Below are 18,882 nucleotides of genomic sequence, written 5' to 3' on the forward strand. Positions count from 1 at the left end.
TTCTTCATTTGGTATATTTGAGTTGTTTGCCCTATTTCTAAATAAAACCACTGTAGACACTGGTCTGCAGAGGCTTTTAGTCTCCTTAGATAAACATCTGGGAGTTTTGATTGGATTGTGCTATTACAGAATACCTTCAAAATTTGTTGGAGAAAGGTCTGTGGAACCCCTGAAATGTGTTTACTAACCCAACTGTGGGGTGCTGGGAAAAAGTGAGAATTTATTTAAAATGAGTAGAGAGAAAGAATTCAGGAAGCCAACCCTGCTCAGTCTTGGGTTCTTTGAGGGGTTAAAGAAAGTCAATCTTACAGCCCAAAGCTAAGGCTGAGCAGGGTTTTATCGGCCCATGTGTAGGTCTTGTTTGATTCGGTGCAGGTTGCCTTTCTTTAATAGGTACCAGTCTGTTGCTTTTGAAAAGGCAGCAGTGAGCTCCACTCTGCCTGGCTCTCTAAGTAGATTGAGTTTTACTTTGTTTGATCAGGACCTGCAGGTTCCTGCCAACCTCTCAGACTAGGGTCCAGCGTTGAGATGTTTATTTTAGGGGAAATTTGAGTCTAATTCAGGATCTTGGCTCTGATTTTGTTCTTGTGCCATTCTCTTATTTTATGAGTTACTGCTTATAGGATAATTAAAATTATTTTTCTTTTATAAAGTCTACATCAAAAGCATTGGGGTAGGGACTTACGCTTCACTGTGGTGGTTTAATTTTCAACTTCTTAAGAAACAGTCTGTTCTTCAGAGGGCTTTTTCATTTTCACCAACAGAGTTTGAGAGTTTCATTTTTCTTCCAAATCCCCAAGAATGTTGGTCATGATCAGTTTTCTTCATTCTTATGTCTGATAGTGGTGTTTATTTCCCGGTGGTTTTGACCGACACTGTCCCTAAGACTATGATTTGGGGCATCTTTTTTGTGCTTATTTGCCATCCACACATGCTTCTTGGTGAGTTGCTTGCTCATTTATTTTGTCCATTTAAAAAGATTGAGTTGTTCATTTTGTTACAATTCGGATGAGGATTCCTTATTATGTTCTAGACATACCTTTTGTATAATATATGCCTTAGGTATTTTCCCTGAGTCTGTGGTTTGCCTTTCGACAAGAAAAATTACTAATTTTATGAAGCAACATTTTTAATGCTTATGTATGCTTTTGTTGTCATAAATATGAGGTTTTTGCAAAACCAAATCAGAAAGATGTTCTCCTCTGCGTACTTCCAGAAGATTACAATTTTATATATTTCTGTGATCCATTTTTGTATAGAGAATGCGTGTGTAATCTCAAATTGTCCCAATGCCATTTGCAGAAAAAGCTCTTCTTTCTCTGTGAATTATTCTTGTGCCTTGGCTAAATATCAATGGTCCTTGTTTGTGTAGATCTGTATCTGGCTTCTTGATTCTGTTCCCGTGATTTAACTGTCTTACTTTACACTAGTAGAACATTCTCTCGATTACTGTTCTTCATAGTAAGTTTTGAAGTTGGATGGTCTTCGTCCTCTAACATGACGATGACATAGGAAAGGAGGCAGTTAGAGATCAGGGAGAGTGAAAGGAAATACACTCCCACCCCCAGAGTTGCCCTTCGAGAACATTGCATGGCTAGGAAACCCGAAACTGCTGTTACAACCTCAGTGTCAAGCACAACTGGCACTTACTGGAAGTGGGCAGTGGGTAAACTGGTTGCCCCATGATGACTTACAGTTAATTATAATCACACTATTGTACAGATACCGTGATTGATGTTTCCATTTCCAGGGTGCTCATGGTGCACCTATCACCATGATGCTTCTGAGACTTCCAGAAAAGGCAAGAAAATAGGCAATTACCAAATATGCGAAATCTCTATCCTTTCCTGGATAATCCTGCCCAGAACACCAGTCCTAACAAATATTCATTTGTCTTTCAGGATGATATACAAGGGACAGTTCCACACCTAGTGACTCACTCCCTCTTGAGCATGCCCCTCTTCCATCTTGAATATGTTCCTTTGGTCTGCACATAAACCTGTTCCTCTGCTTCCCTTCACTATATCCTAACTGAAGTTTTACCCCCAGAGACTTGCATCTAAGACCAGCAACTGGTCCCAGCAATCCGAAAATATTATTTTCTTCAAAGCAGGTTTGTTTATTAGTTTGCTTTAGAGCATCTTCATGGCAGATGTTGGAACCACAACATGTTGCTGGGAAATGCGTATCATGAAAATACTACACATGAGTTCCAAGATTTTTTAAAACAAAGTATATTAATATTTTAGCTCAGTTTTTCCCATGGACTTTTTGAAGTTCCCCCATAAGTAAAGATGTTATGTATTGTCAAGTGTATAATAATTTTTGAACAAGTGTTAATTATGATTTACTTTATTTAATTTTAAAATTTATTTATTTATTTTATTATTCCATGATGCAGTTTCATGGGTTCTGAGATTGCCATCTCCCCTCCCCAAATCCCCATCCCCACACTGATTTCCCCCATGTCATCACAGTAGTATAATCCTTCACAAGCTGTCACAAGTCCACCTTTCTGTTGTTTAACTACATCCTGACATTACAGGTGTGGACAATGGCATAGAGTCCAGCATCCTTAGAGATGCACACTGCATCATATCTTCACATCTGTAATGATAGTGTCTACCACACAATTACCCTACATTCCCTTAAATGAAAAGCCATAAAACAGAGAGAAAAATAGAGAATTTACAGCAATATGAAGTTAAATTACATGTTAGTGAAAGACCAATGTGCCACTGAAAAATGAAAATCAAAGACCTTCCTGAAGCAAATGATGCTATTGTATGATGTATGAGTCAGTGAAGAAACTAAAACAAAACCTTATTTTGGAATGAATGAAAATTTAAAAAAAAACACCCCTGAAATGTCGCAAAAACAATACTGAAAGGGCTATTGATCTTGTGTTTTGCATGGAGATTGACTTATATCAGGGAGACCATGTGATTTTTGTCCTTTTGGGATTGACTTGTTTCACTGAGCATAATGTCCTCTAATTGACACCATTTGGTTGCAAGTGGTAGGATTTCATTCTTTTTAATAGCTGAGTAGTATTCCACAGAATAGATGTACAGCAATTTTTTTTACTGCTATTTAACATAGTATTGGATGTCCTTACCAGAACTATCAGGTAAGAAAAACAAATTAAAGAATTAAAATTGGAACTGAGTAATTAAAATTATCTCTCTTTGTAGATGACACATATTTTTACATAGGAGAACAATAGATTCAATCAAGAGACTATTGGAACTTCTAAGAGAATTTGGCAGACAAGCAGGATAGAAAATTAATGAGCATAATTTAATGGCACTAGTATACACAAATAACTCCATGGCTGACCAGAAAACTGTAAGTACAGTCCCTTTTAAAATAGAAAAGAGCAATATTAATTACCTTAGGGTTAACCCCAACATTTTAAAGATGTGGAAGAGTTTATAATGAAAATTACAAAACATAAGAAGACATTAAAAGATGGAGAAATCTACCATGTTCCAGAATCAGCAGGATCAAAATAATCAAAATGTCTATATTACCAAAAGTGACATACACAATCCCGAAAAAATTCAACACAGATTCAACCAGATTCAATACAATCCCAATCAAATCCATGCAACATTCTCAGAAATCTCTTGCCTGGTTTTTATTTTTCATGATATTTTTGGGTACTCATGGTATCTTGTGTTTCTAGATGAACTTTTGTATCATCTTTTCTATTTCTGGTACCATGAATACCAAAAGGTATCATGAAGAATAAAAACCAAGCAAGAGAAATCACAGTCGCAGACCTCACAAAATACTACATACAGAGCAGTGATCATCCAAAGAGTTTGGTGCTAGTACAGAAACAAAGATCAATAGAACAGAACAGAAACAACAGAAGGGAGCCCTCATACAAACAGCCAATCAATCTTTGGCAAGAGAACTAAAAATAACCCAGGGAAAAATTCTTTAAGAAATGCTATTGGGACAATGAGATGCAAAAGTAAGAGGCAAGACCCCCACCTGTCACCTTATAAAAAAAATCAGCTCTAAAGGGATCAAGGACCGAAATCTGCACACAGAAATTAGTGAACTATTGGAGGAAAACATAGGAAGCACTCTGCAAGATATGTGAATTTGGAAAAACTTCTTAGAACAGTCACCAAAGGCAGGGATAATCAAAGCCATAATAAACAAATGGGGTTACATCAAACAAAAACAAAAACAAAAACTTTTGTACAGCAACAGAGTGACGTGAAGTGAAGAACAAACGGAAGAGGCAACCAATGGAATGGGAGAAAATCTTTGCACACTACACAACCAATAGGGAACTAATATCCGGCATTTACAAAGAACTTTACAAACTCAATGACAGCGAATCAAACAACCCTGTGAAAAACATGGGTGAAGAAAAGAAACAGACATTTTTTCGAAAGAACAAACTCTAGTGGCAAATAGACATATGACAACTCAGCATTACTAACATCTTATATTGTGAACTGGTTGGAGATGTTGTGTTTGAAGAAGCCCCTCCTCAGCACGTGCTTTCAAGGAGCTTGAAAGGGGAGTGGTTATGCAACACTGTCCCTTCCAGGCTCCAGGTAATTAAACGTAGGTATTACTTGACTCACAAGAGTGCAGAAAGGATTACAAAGGCGAGAGAAGATTGGCTTTCAAATATCAGACAGAAGCAGACAAAATAAATAGAGAATGTATGCCTGTTTATTCATACTTGACACAAAATTACATTAAAACTGATTTTCTCCATTGTTGCAGCTAATTGCATTTTGTACAAGAGACACCAGACTAGGCACCAAAAGACTTGAGGTTGAAACAGCTATGCTTACTGGCGGGTATTTAGGGACTAAGACTGACTGCAAAGGATGCAGGACTGTGAAGCTCTTTTCCTAGGACAGTGTCTGGCAGAGAGCTCTGCCTTGGGGTTAACAAACTCCACATGAGGTGTTTGTGTCCTGTATGACCTTGGTGGGTTATCTACCTACATGAGAAGTCATCAAAAAGTTCATGGAGAATGCACATTGTGGAAAACCATATTTGTACTTAAAAATTTTTGCATCAGAGCTCAGAGCAGTAACCTAGCGTCTAAAGTCCTTGCCTTGCATGTGCCAGGATCCATGTGGGTGCTGGTTCTAATCTAGGCAGCCCCACTTCCCTTCCAGCTCCTTGCTTGTGGCTTGAAAAAGCAGTCGAGGACAGACTGAAGCCATGGGACCCTGCACCCGCATAGGAAACCTGAATGAAGCTCCTGGCTCCTGGCTTCGGATTGGCTCAGCTCCAGCCATTGTGGCCACTTGAGAAGTGAATCGGTGGATGGAAGATCTTTGTCTCTCTTCCTCTCTGTATATCTTACTTTGAAATAAAAACAAACAAATATTTTTAAAAATGCATTACATTTTATTTATAGTTCCATTTTACACAAATTTTTTTTAAAGATTTATTTATTTTTATTACAAAATCAGATACAGAGAGAAGAGGAGAGACAGAGAGGAAGATCTTCTGTAAGTGCAATGCCGGTGCTGCGCCGATCCGAACCAGGAACCTCTTCCGGGTCTCCCATGCGGGTGCAGGGTCCCAAGGCTTTGGGCCGTCCTCGACTGCTTTCTCAGGCCACAAGCGGGGAGCTGATGGGAAGTGGAACTGCCAGGATTAGAACCAGTGCCCATATGGGATCCCAGCGCATTCAAGGAGAGGACTTTAGCCATTAGGCCATGCCGCTGAGCCCCATTTTACACAAATTTTGCAGTACCTTGTATAGATCTCAGCATATACAATGTAAAATGTACATAAAAGTAACATCATCACATAGGGTTGTAAAGATCGTATTAGCAGAATGCAAGCAACATGTCTCATATGTACTTGGATAAAATGCCATTTTTGGAAAGATTATTTATTTTTATTGGAAAGTCAGATGCACAGAGAGGAGGAGAGACAGAGAGGAAGATCTTCCATCTACTGTTTCACTCCCAAGTGGCTGCAGCAACAGGAGGTGAGCTGATCTGAACCCAGGATCCAGGAGCCACGACCCTCCTCTTAGTCACCCACATGGGTGCAGGGTCCCAAGGCTTTGCACCGTCTTCAACTGCTTGCGCAGGACACAAGCAGGAACCTGGAAGGAAGTGGGGCTGGCTGTACACTAACCAGCATCCATACGTAATCCCAGCATGTGCAAGGTGAGGACTTTTGTCACTAGGCTACCACATAGGACCCCAAATACCATTATATTTTACAATTTTTTTTCATGTGATAGAATGAGGTTAAGGAGAGCTATGTCTTTTCTATTTGGTTTTCATATATTGTGACATTTCTCAGGAAATGGGTAAGAAATTCTCCTGTAGAGTTTGACTATCTTTAACTGTCACTTCTGGGTTAATTTTTTACAAAGCTGTTTTCCAATTTTAGTTTGCTATCTTCTCTTCTTTACAGCATTAGTAGGTTAAGGGGGCAAATGTCAGATGTAGCCTGCTCAGGTGTAATAACACCATCATATTTCTCTAAAAAAAAGAGCACTGATGAGATAGTAATTTCAGAATATTTATTTTATCAGAATTGATTTATGCAACTACAAACAAGGTAGTTCGTACTCTGAGTCTTAGAACTAAAATATAATGCAAGAACAGTCGCTGGTGCTGTATGTATGGATGAGTAAATAGCCTGAGTGTTGTTTATTCTTGCCCATTTAGGAGTCAGCATGAGCCCAGAAACTAGGACAAAGGGCAGAAATCTATGTTTCTCTTCATAAGATAATAATATAACAGTGCTCATTAGGGTCAATTTAGTTTCCAAAGATGTAGTCAAATATGCTTCCAATTCTATACTTAGTATGTGCAAGGCAGGGGCTTTTACAACTTTGGATGCAGGAACATATTTTCTGTCTCTGAGATGTTTGGGTCCTGCTGATAGACTCTGGCCATTACTACCTCTTGCAACCCAGGAGTTCCCTGTTCAGCGGTCCCTGTCTAAATCTTCCTGCTTGTCCTCCTGGACTTTGTGCTTCCCTGATGAGTATATCTTTCATAAAGTGTCTGAGAATGGAAGGCTGCTTGTCAGCAAAATAGGTCGAATTAGCAAGATCAACCATTTTCCTGATGTATGCAAGAAAATTCTCCTTCACTAAATTTTTAGCTATGTATCTAGGATCTCTTGAGGGGCATCAGTATCAATCAATATGCCTATGGCATCTTGATAATAGATAAGGAATACCTAGTCCTTTTATAACTCGACTTTCAACTCCGATTTCACTTTTACCATCTTATCTGCCATCTATCTGTCTATCATCTCTGTATTTATTTATTTAATTCATTTTCATCTTTGCTGGCCTATTCCCTTTTGGATTACCCATCAAAAGATCATAATAAACTTGTTAAAAGATACTTGATACTAAAGACCAGGGTTTATTCTTGGAAGCTCAGTTCTACTCCCTGGTTCTACATGTCTCTCTTTATGCCAGAATCATACTCTTAAATTCTGGGAGACAAAAATTGCTAAAAACAGTCTTCAGAATCCTGATTCTGACACTATGTGGCATTTGGCATATCAGGATATTCCACTGAGCAACAGTGTTTCAATTTATGGAGCATCTGGTTCACAGTATATTTTTGAAGATGAAATTATCTGCATAACATGCTTTGTGCTATGTTTAAAAACATGTTCAATACTGTATATTCCCTGTTGCATATCATTAATGGCACAGTGCTATTGCGAAAGGTTATTGTCAGCAATTGCCCTACCCCCTCATTCCAACCCTAGAACCTCACTGAAGTCATTGTGATTAATTTTGTCCCAAAAAAATTCAGGATGCAGTCCTCAGTTTGGTCTCATGTTATTGTAATAAGATATATAGGCTAGGATTTAAGGGATGGTTACCCACAAACACACTTCCAAAGAAAAATCTAGACACTGTTTAATTATAGGACGGAGAGACATTCACAGTAATATTCTATGGTGTGCCACACAGAAGAAAGCAGCTCGCTGACGTGACACCATTGTTGTCACATTCTCTGGTACATGCACACCCTCAGCTGTGAAGACTGGTTCACTTGCAGGTGCTTGGTGTCACCCCAAGCCATGTCTGTGGTGTTAGAGATGGTGATTTTTTTTTTAAAGATTCATTTATTTTATTTGAAAGATATATTTTACAGAGAGAGAAGGAGAGGTGGAGGGAGGTTTTCCATCCACTGGTTCACTACCCAGATACCCTCAACAACCAGAGCTCAACTGAGCTGAAACTGTGCTGTGGCTCAACAGACCAATCCTTCATGCTGTGATGCCAGCATCCCATAAGAGCACTGGTTCTATAGAGCCCATTTGCCATGTGTTCTAATTTATTACATATCATAATAACATTTATTTTATGGTTGATAAATAACGTGTCATTGCTGCTTAAGGTTTAGCTTATCATTTTAAACATTTATCTACTATATTTTACTTAAAGTCACAGAGGCAAGGAGTGGCAGGGGGCATCTCATCTGTCCTTTCAATTTCTAAGAAACTTTAATAATTGGGGTTTGGCCAGGCTGATATGAAGGGCCAGAACTCAATCCAGGTTTTCCATATGATCGGTGGGGCCCCCACTGTGTGCCACCACCCTGCTGTCTGTGCCTTGACAGGAAACTGGAATCAGAAATACATCCAGAACTTGAAGGGGCTGTTGGACATGGGAGCATTCCAACAACCATCAACTGCTGCACCAAACACCCACTGCTCCGATTACTGCTACGAATCAAGACATACACGGTGTGTGCCATTTCTTTTGCTCTGTAATGTGTGTGACTCGGGCCAGTGATTCTTTTCATTAGAATTTCTAGTTGATAAAATTACTTAGTCGTTGACTTGGGAATATCTTTATTTGCCTCTTAGGTTTTCTAGTATATAAAATTCTCTCTATACATAAGGAATTTTATGTCACTGTCTAGGAGTATGTTATGTTTATTCTGCATGGGATTCATGGATCTTTCTAATTCGGTGTACTCTTAGCTCAGTCGTAATCTTTTCAAATACTGCCTCCCATGTTCTCCGTCCCTTCTTATTGAACATTGATTAACTGCTAAACCTCCTCCTGGTCTCCAGCCTGTTTTGACCTTTTACATCTTCAGTTTCTTCATGTTTTTGAGATGCACTGTGGATAGTTTCTTCAAATCACACTTTCACATCACAAAGTCTGCAAACTACTATTCAATTGTTTATGGTTTAACTTGTAGACTTTTCAATTCTGCAAGTTGTTTGATTTTTCCTCAGAAATGTGCCTGTTGAATAGATAAATAACCTCTCTTGTTCTTTATCCATGCTTTATTTCTTTCAAAATAATCGTCTGGTCTATTTTTGATTCCAGGTCTAACTTTCCAAGCGTGTGAAACCTGTACATGTCTGGCCTTTTTGTCTGTTTTTCTTGAGCATTCTATAGTTCTCTGACCTTGGTCCATGTCTGTGGGAATTCTTGGATGCTTCCAGGAAGATCTGGGCTTTCTGCTACTGATGAGCACCAAGATACTAATAGGCAGAGATTAGTTAAGCTGAATTCCAGTCTTGGGAGTTTCTGACCACCCATATAATCTTAATTTTGGCTGAGAACTCTCCTGAGGGATGGATGGTGACCATGAATTTTCTGTGGGGCTATTTTCCCATTCTGGTCATTGCCAAGGTCTGGCACAGCCAAGGCTTGGGGATGATGGACTTACCCTTGCAGTCCCAGAGGGCTGAGAATATTCTTTTTAGGTGTAAGCTTGTATGGATGAAGGAATTTCTGAGCACCTGGAGGAATGATGTTTCGAGCATCTCTGAGGGTGCTTACAGAGGAGATTGGCATGTGACTCTGGGTGGAGTTGAAGTAGGCAGCACCATTCAACCAACCAATGACCTGGAAATAACAAAGCAAGCAGAAGACAAATGTTTCCATCTGTCTCCTGGATAGAGAAGAGACCCTTCCTTTGCTATCTGTCCACATCAGAACCCCAGGGTCCCTGGCCTCTGAACTCCAGGTCTCCCACACGGGTGCAGAGTCCCAGTGCTCTGACCATCCTTGACTGCTTTCCCAGCAGACCATAGGCAGGGAGTGGTAAGGGAAGTCGAGCAGCCGGGATACAAACCGGCACCTGTATGGGATACCAGCATGTCCAAGGTGATGTTTTTAGCCACTAAGCTACTACACTGGGCCCAAAACCTTTTTTAGGGATAATTTCTTGTTAACTACAATGAGATAGAGATTATACTACTTGATGGAATGGTCTGACAGGTAAATGATTCTTGGGGATTTTCTGTCCAGCAGGCCCCAAGACCACCGAGAAGTGAGGCAACCGTGCTCTTCAGCTGCAGAATATGTGGAGACAAACTGGTATCTGTCAGAGACAAGCTGGTATCTTGTTTATTTGGAAGAAGTTACAAGTTTGTATAGAGTAGGAAAGGGGGCAAGCAGAAAGGTGGTCCCAACAAGGATCCCATGCAACAACATTGTGGCTGGTAGGCATGTCTGTCTGTCTGGACCCTTCAATCAAGTCACAGGTCATGTTTTGCACACAGGGAAGGAAGCTGCGCCTGAGGCAAACTTGTTACATGTGGCTGAAAAACAGGATACATGTAACATTTCACCTCCTAGAGTTGTTTACCAGGGAAGTCCTAGCAGGGCTTATCCAAGGACAGAGAAGAGAGATGGGGGTAGCCCACCACTCTTGCTGCATGCCCAGTGAATGGGCCAGGTTGAAGTCTTGGTTAGCCAAGACCACTGTCAGGGGTATCCACCAGGAACACAGTGTGGCGTGTGCCTACAGCCACCCACATGGGCTAAGCAAACAGCCCCAGGGGTGATCTTCCACATAAGACCTCAGAATCTATAAACTCATCCTACCTTTGGTTGACATTTATAATTAACTGAAGTTTTGCAATTTATGCCTAAAAAGTATTGATAATTACACATGGAGTAAATCTTTGGATTTAAAAGCAATCTGAGTATCAAGTTAATCTTAGATGTCAATTTCCTAACGTGGGGCCTGCTCCAAGGGTTCTGCTTGAGTGGTTTCAATAGTTCTTAAATACTGTTAATCTCACCAATCCAAAGATAAGGAAATAATTCCAAGTTCCATCTACTGACACAGGCCACCCCAGAGTCTCCATTCACCCAGGTATTTGCTGTCAATGTTTGGCTGGGGTAGTTGTCCAATTTGTTCTGTTCTCTTTCCTCTGCTATGGTACCAGATGTCCTCTGCAAGCCCTAGTGGACTGCCATATCCTCCATGTGTGTCTGTGTATGCTGTCCACTGTTAAGTCTAAGCCACTGAGAAGGCCCAGTTCTGACACATGCACTCCATGGTCAGACCACAGATCCTATGATTCTCTCCATGGCTGGAGTTCTAAGTCCAATGGTTCAATTGGGGAAATCCCTACAGAAATCAAGTCTGAGCTGGCCCCAGACCAGATCCTTGTGTGTGTTTGCCAGTATGGAGCCCAGATCAGTCTGTCACCCATGTCAGCCTACACACATACTGATACTTGCAATTGCTACATCAGTTCTATCTCCAATCACATCTGTGAAGTAAACCAATGGATATTGTAGCCCAGCCCAACCCTGCCCACCGTGCACTCGGCCCTTATGTTTACCAACAAGACTTGCAGCCTAGTCACAGCAACCTCCAATAACTTCCACCAGGTCCATTCCCTGGTCCCTATGCTTGCCAGTGTGTACAGCAGACCCATCCAATCTGCCCCACATCCTGTTCAGCTCTCATACACATCAATGGGTATTGGAACCTAGGTCAATACAATTGACCACACTATCCATTCCACACTGAGGTGCTGCCACCTTCTGGCCAGGCACTCCCCAGACCGTGATTCTTACGCTCACCGTGGGAGTTAAAGCCCAACAAAGAGGTGCCCACAGTTTCCCTACTGGGTCAACACCCAGCCCCAGTTCATGCATTCAACAGGTGGTTTTCAGTCTAGCTTGACAGGATTTGTCCTCCCCCAATCCCCTTATCCCCCAGTCCTAGCACTTGCTAGCTAATGCTGCTAAAGTCCAATCAATCTGTACTTGCTTTGGCTGTTATCTGCACCAGTGGGTACAGTCAGTTAGCCCAACCTGGCTGTCCCCCAACCCTGTTCACAAGTAGGCCAACAGGTGTTGTGGCCCTGCCAGGCCTGGTCTGCCCCAAGTCCCAGCTCTCATGCTCATCAGTAGGGTAGTAGCGCAGCAGGGGAGCCTGTGCTGCTCCTCTATTGGGCTTACAATACCCCATTCCCCACACCCAGGTAGCATATGTGCTGGTGGGTGCTGTGATACAGTATGCCATGGCACAATTATCTCAACATTTTCTGTGGGACCTGGCCTTAACATGGACTGACTGGTGTTGAGGCGCAGTCTGGCCTATCTTGTTCCCTGTCCTTGTTCTCACATCTGCCAATGGGTGCTGTGAACTGGCCCAGCTTTGCCTATCCATAGTCCTGACCCACATGTATGCTGGATGGTACTATAACTTGGCATAGTCTGAGCTGCTTCCTGTCTTGGTTCTTGCCCCAACCTGCAGGGACTATATCATGGCAAAGAGCTCCCCAAGCTCCTCCCAGTTGTAGATCTCATACACAACAGATTCTCAACCTAGACTAACGTAGTCTACTTCCTATCCTAGCAGGAAAAGTAGCCTTGCCCAACTAGCCTACACGCATTCCGGTTCTTACTGTTGGGTGTTACAATCCAGTCACACCTGGTCCACACCAAGACACAGCTCTCACATGGTTCAGCAGGTGCCAAGATCTGTCCTACACCCATCCTGGCTCTCACAAGTACAGTGAGTGATGGAGTCTAGCTCAGTTTGGTGCACCCCAAAACCAGTCCATATGCATGCCAAGGGGTAACACAAATATAATGCTGCCCCTACTTTGGCTCTTGTGCTCACCAATTGGAACCACAGCACAGCCGGGAAGCCCCCTAGTTTCCTAGCCAGGTCTGTTCCCAGCCATAGGTCTTACATGTGCCAATTGTTGCTCTGACCAAGTTTAACACAACCAATCCCCTGTCATGGCCTTTGCTATTCTGTGCTACAGCCTGACCTGATCCAGTGTGCGCCCAGTCCCAACCCTTGCTTGTTGATGCTGCAGCCTAGCCCTGCCCAATTGTTCCATCCCTGGCTCATGCAAACCTAACCCAGCATGGTCCATACTCCTACCTGGCTCCTACAAGTGCCATCGATTTAAGGTTGCTGTGGCCCTGCTTGGTCAGTCCCTCTCCAGAATCAACCCACACACTTGCCGATAAGTGGGGCTACCTTGCCCAACTTAACCAACACCCTGGACTGAATCATATGCTCAACAATGGGAAATAAAGCCCAGTAGGTAGGTGAGTTTCCCAAGATCTCCCACCAGGTCTACTCCAAGACCCAGATGTCACATGTGCCCTGGCTGTTCCCAACCCTAGTACACATGAGTGTCTGAGGGCTCCATGGTCACGCCTAGCTCAGCCTATTACCAGTCCAAGTTCTTAAGCAAACCAGTGGAAACTGCAGTTTCATGAGGGTTGGCCTACATATCCCCCACAGAATCTGTCCCTGACCTGGGTCTTTCATGAGCTTGTTGGTGTCATGGCCCAGCCTAACCTTACCTGTTCTCTGTTCTGACTCACTGATGGGTATTAGGATCTAGCCCTGCCATGCAGGCTCCCAGCTCTAGCTTTAGTATGTGCCAGTGAGTAGTGGTTGGCTGTGGTCCATGCTAACTAGTCCAGTTATGATCTACCATGTGGGCTCATCTGTTCATCTGTTTGACCCACAGTAGTCCTATTGCTTCTGCCCTTCGAACTGACCAGTCTCAGCCCCCTCGCTTACCTGCAAGTAGAGTGGCCTTCTATTCCGCACATCTCCTTACCTCCTTCCCTGATCAATTCATGGGCCATACTAGTTGAGAAATCCCCAGGCTCTCTCTGCCTGCCTGGATGAAAGGACCTGGGTCTCCCCTCACACCTCACCCCCACCTGGGAGCATCCCCCATGTCCCCCACAAGCACAGGACCAGGTCATGCGCAACCAGCTGCATGGTGGCTGCTCCCCGTGGAGCATAGACTGGTGTTAGGCTCCTAAGCATATCTTTTAATTTCAGTTTTCAACAAGCTTTTTGAAATCCTGTCATGAAAAAATAGTTGAATTAACAGGAATTTAACTCAAAGCTAAAAATAATTAACTTAATCATTAAGAGTTGCATCTATTTTTTTTTGTTATTGTGGTTTTATGTGACTACATACAAGCATAATAAGCATCCTAATAAAATTAATGAGCAAATGCGTATAGTAATTAATGACAGTGTAGTATTGCAAGCTGTTAAGGAGTAACAGATACATCTGGCCAAACCTGTTTTACCTTTCAGCCCAAAAGTTGCTTGAGAATTAGTGATATCAAAATGGAGTATATATAACCCATCTTTCATGCATTGCTCTCACGGCCTATTGAACTGCTTTGTCCTCAGGCTCTGCTCTTCCTTTGTGATATCCATGTTCTTCTCCATGGGGCTCTGGCAACTGCTGCTAGAATCTACTTGAGCTGATCTTTGGACTGCTGCTCCTCCTAGTTTGTTAAAAATTGACCTGAGAGTATTGGGGCTTGGGCCCCAATGTCATAGCTCAATTGACTAATCTTCCCCTTATAAATGGTAGATTCCCATTTGGGTGCTGGTTCTTGTCCCAGCTGCTGCAGTTCCCATCCAGCTTGTGGCCTGGGAAAGTGGTGGAGGACAGCCCAAACCCTTGGGACCTTGCACCTGTGTGAAAGACCTGGAGGAGGCTCCTTGCTGCTGTCTTAGGATCAGCTCAGCTTCAGACATTGAAGCAATTTGAGGGGTGCACCAGTGCATGTAAAATCTTTCTCTCTGTTTCTTCCTCTCTATAAAAATATGCCTTTCCAATAAAAAAACATAAAAAACAAAGATTACTGGGTCTCATTTCCTGATAAAGAGAGCCAACAAAACAAGCTGGTGACAAAAGTTTTTAGAGTTAAAATATAGTGGCTGTCAGGAAACTTAAGAAATATTTCAAATGTCTGCTACATCATAGAGTGAGAATTAATTCAAACAATACAACTTTAAAAGAAAGGACTGCAGGTTCCTGCTGACAATCACTTTGAGTAAAGATGCAGGTAGCTCAAGTGGATGGCAGGGAGATGGCTGTGGGAATGGGAGTAAGCTCACCAACAACTGGAGACACAAAGATGGGTGGGCCAAGAAGGGGCCTGGACAGAAGCACAGCTCTGGGTACAAAGTGATGATTTGAGAAATGAACTTGGGAGAGAAGGATCCTGTTGTTGGAAAGACGACAACTCTTCTCCAGCCTTGATGAAGTCTGTTGACATTATCCGACTCTGATAGATTCAAAGCAGAACCTTTGGAATAGGCACTAGAAAATTACACCTGCAACCTGACCCTTTGTGATTTCTGGAGTTTCCACAATGGGATTAGATTGGATGCTTCTTGAAACCTGGTCCTTTCCCCTGCTTGCTGTTGTGTTCTACCCAGTCCAGATGCAAGAGAGGGCTTAAAGTGAACCATACAGAAACATCAGATTCTAAGCCTCAGAATAGCGATGAACTGGATCAAGTTAATTCCATAATCCGGTGAGCTGTGGCCTGGGAATCTTACAGGGAACAGAGAATATCAGAGGGAGTTCGTTTGGAATACAGACTTACCAGGACCCTGACCAGAAGCAATTAGGAAAATTATGGAGAGAGACTTTCAGAGATTACACTAGCACCTCCCTGTGATTTAATGAGCCAATGCAAATCTTTATTTAGGTTTGAATAAATACACATTTTATAAAATACAAGGAAGCAACTTAAAACAAGATGGGGACTGGAAACAACGGAGGAAAATTGACATCAGTCTTCTCCAGTTTGCTCCATAGTCAAACAAGGCCAGAAATGGGGTACACAGGTACACACATACCTCTTTCCCATTCACCTGTCCCCATTCAGACACATACATAGTCTTACTTGAACACTTAGGCCACACGCCTGTACTCACACATGGGGACTCCCTAACCTGGGTCTTTGCAGCCCACTTTCATAGATTGTTTCAAAGTCACTCATCAGGGTAGTAGTTCATAGATCAGCAACCCAGTGAAACACCTACTGTGTGCTAGGCATCGTGTACCAGGTGTATTTTCCCTCTCTAGCTGGGGTGCAACAGAATTACAGAGATCTGCCTTAAAGACATGATGACAAATAGTCGAACTTGTAGTATGAGTGTGTGCTAGGCAGGCAGAGGGTGGGGACTGTTCCCAGAACATTACAAGACCTGGGTGCCTCAAGCAGTACCGAGTATTATGGTTTGGGGTGACATTAATGGTGCTGGACGGCCATTCTGAGAATCACAGTAGAATGAGCTGGGAGTCCAGTATTTTGATGTAGGAAGAAACTTCTTGAGACAGTTTTGGCCTTGTTCCTCTCCCTCTTAGAGAGTGAAATATCTTGATTCAGGAAGGAACCATCTGGGACAACTTAAGCTTTGTTTCCTGAAAGCATGATGTTCTTTCAAGTTTTTCCTAGTGATTTCTAAGACCTTTAATCCAGGGGGAGTGGAACCATTTGTGGCTTCCAAGCCATATAAAATGTGATGTAGCTCATAGGTCTCATGAAAATAAATTGGGAATGATCAAAGCTTGTTTGATATACCTATTAGAGAAGTAGATTCAATTTCATTCACAGTCATACCTTACATTCAACTGTAGTACACATGGCAGTTTAGTTTTATGTCCTCAAGCAACTTAGTCTTCCAAGTATGATGGACAATCCTTTGTCTCCGTGTGCTTGAACTTCAGAAGTGCTCAGGTGTGTATTTGAGAAATCAGTGTTAATTACAGTGAAAAAGGATAATTGTGACAACATATAAAATTAACAGGATTGAATTAAGGAAACACACAAAAACAAAATATTGAAATGATCAGTCAGTTTGCCACTCTGAAGTCATTTGGGGTTGTAAATTACAGAGAGTTTAATCTTCCATGCTTTCTTCTCCTCTGAAATGGCTTGGTTATCAGATACTGCCACTGGCAAACGTGAGTGTAAGTTCATTCACCATCTCTGCAAAGAAGAAAATGTTGCCAGCCAGGGAAGAGAGATCTTTCACCATTTATTGTCTTGTTAGCCAGGCATCCCTCCCAAGCCAGGTATGACTTAGGTGACAGAAGCTGGTAACACAACTAAAGAGACCTTGGGTTATTTTCTAGAAGCTCCAAATTTTGTGGGAATCAGATATAATTTTGTAGATTTCGGGTAGAGAGGTGGACAAAGTGCAAGGATTAGCCTGCAATGCTACCATGCTGGCAACTGCAAGAAGCACTGGAAAGGAGAGAGTTGGGGAATGAATACTGAAAGAACAGGAACCTGAAGATGGGGACAAATGGGGAAGAAAAGAAGGAAGGCTAGTCTGGGCAGAAGACACAACACAGGCAAGCTCGCAGAGTGAGGAAGTACCAGAGAGCCCTATGGCAGGAGACAGAGCCAAGGACTACATTCTGTCTGTTTAAGGAAGCTCTCTCTGGTCTCTACGTGGTAGAAGAAGGATGTAGGAACGAGAAAGCCGCCAAAGCCAGAAGTTTAGTTTGACTTCAGTCTGCCTGCCAGTATGAGATTTGGCCATGAAAAAGATTTCTGACCTACCTTGTCTGAAGCCAGGCTATAAACCCCACAGTGCTGCACTGTGAGGCCAAGAAGACTCTAGGCAGACAGGTCTTTCTGGGAGTGTTATATCACCTGATTCTGCATAATTTATCAAAAATAAAAGTTTATTTGGCTGAGGATTCTGCAGGCTGTGGAACCCAAGAGCATAAAGGCCTTCTTGCAGCATCAAACATAAGGAGGGCATCACGTGAAAATAGAGAATAGAGAATAAGTGTGCTGGGCCCAGTCTCTCTTCCAGTTACAGTGATGCTAATGCCATCATGAGGCCCCACCCTCAGTACCTTATTTCATTCTAACTACCTTCCAAGGTACCCACTTCCAAATGCTTTTGATGCATACATGAATTTGGGAATTAAGTCTCCCACACATGAACTTTGGCAGGACCTGTTACAATCCTAGCCAAAAAAAGCGCATAGAATAAAAATAGCTCATTTTCCCTGAGATTCTGTATCTTCATTTGCAAAGACTCATGTGGGATGCGAAACTTGGATTAAACAAATTTGCTTTGCTTTCTCTTGTTAGCCTCTGCTTTCTTGTGGGAATATCAGTTGTAACCCTGAGCAGGGGTAAGAAAACTCAACTTTTGTTCTTGCACATACAATGTTACTCAGCCACAGTTCTGCCCCACTAGGCTGCTGAAATAAGGAAAGCAGTGTCAAATCAGTGTTTCTCTTAGGAATAGCACCCGCAAGCAGAGGCCTAAAGGCCATTTGGAAATTCTGCCTTCACCTGGAAGGAACTGGACACAGTTGTCCTTTGGTGTCCTTGGGGAATTGGTCTTACAAATACCAAATTTTGGTGGTGCCCAAATTTTGTGTATAAAATGGAGTAGTCTCTGCATGCAACCTGTGCATAATATATCCTCCTGCATAGACTTGAAATCACCTCTGGATTACTTGTAATCTGAGAAGAGAAGATGGGAAAGGAGTCTATGGTGTTATGGCAACCAGAAGTTTGGCTGCTTCACATGCAAGCCAGCCCATGCCGCTCCTTCCCTGCTAAGATGGGAAGGAGCAGGGAAGAGGTCAGCTACTTGCAAAGTTCCAGAAGGACATCTCACATTTACGCGGCAGCATGAGCATACCTTAAGGAGCATGGTTTGGAGACCAAACACTGTTAAACGGTCTCTCTCTTGCTTGCTTGCTGTATAATCTGCCACCGAGAAGGTTTTAAATGCTGCCCTCCTTACAAAACAGTGCTTAACAGAATTGTTCAGTAATTCATCATGCATAATACCTTCAATT

This window comes from Ochotona curzoniae, unplaced genomic scaffold (genome assembly GCF_017591425.1).
Source record: "Ochotona curzoniae isolate NIBS_2020 unplaced genomic scaffold, NIBS_Ocur_1.0 scaffold_4701, whole genome shotgun sequence".
Classification (NCBI taxonomy): domain Eukaryota; kingdom Metazoa; phylum Chordata; class Mammalia; order Lagomorpha; family Ochotonidae; genus Ochotona; species Ochotona curzoniae.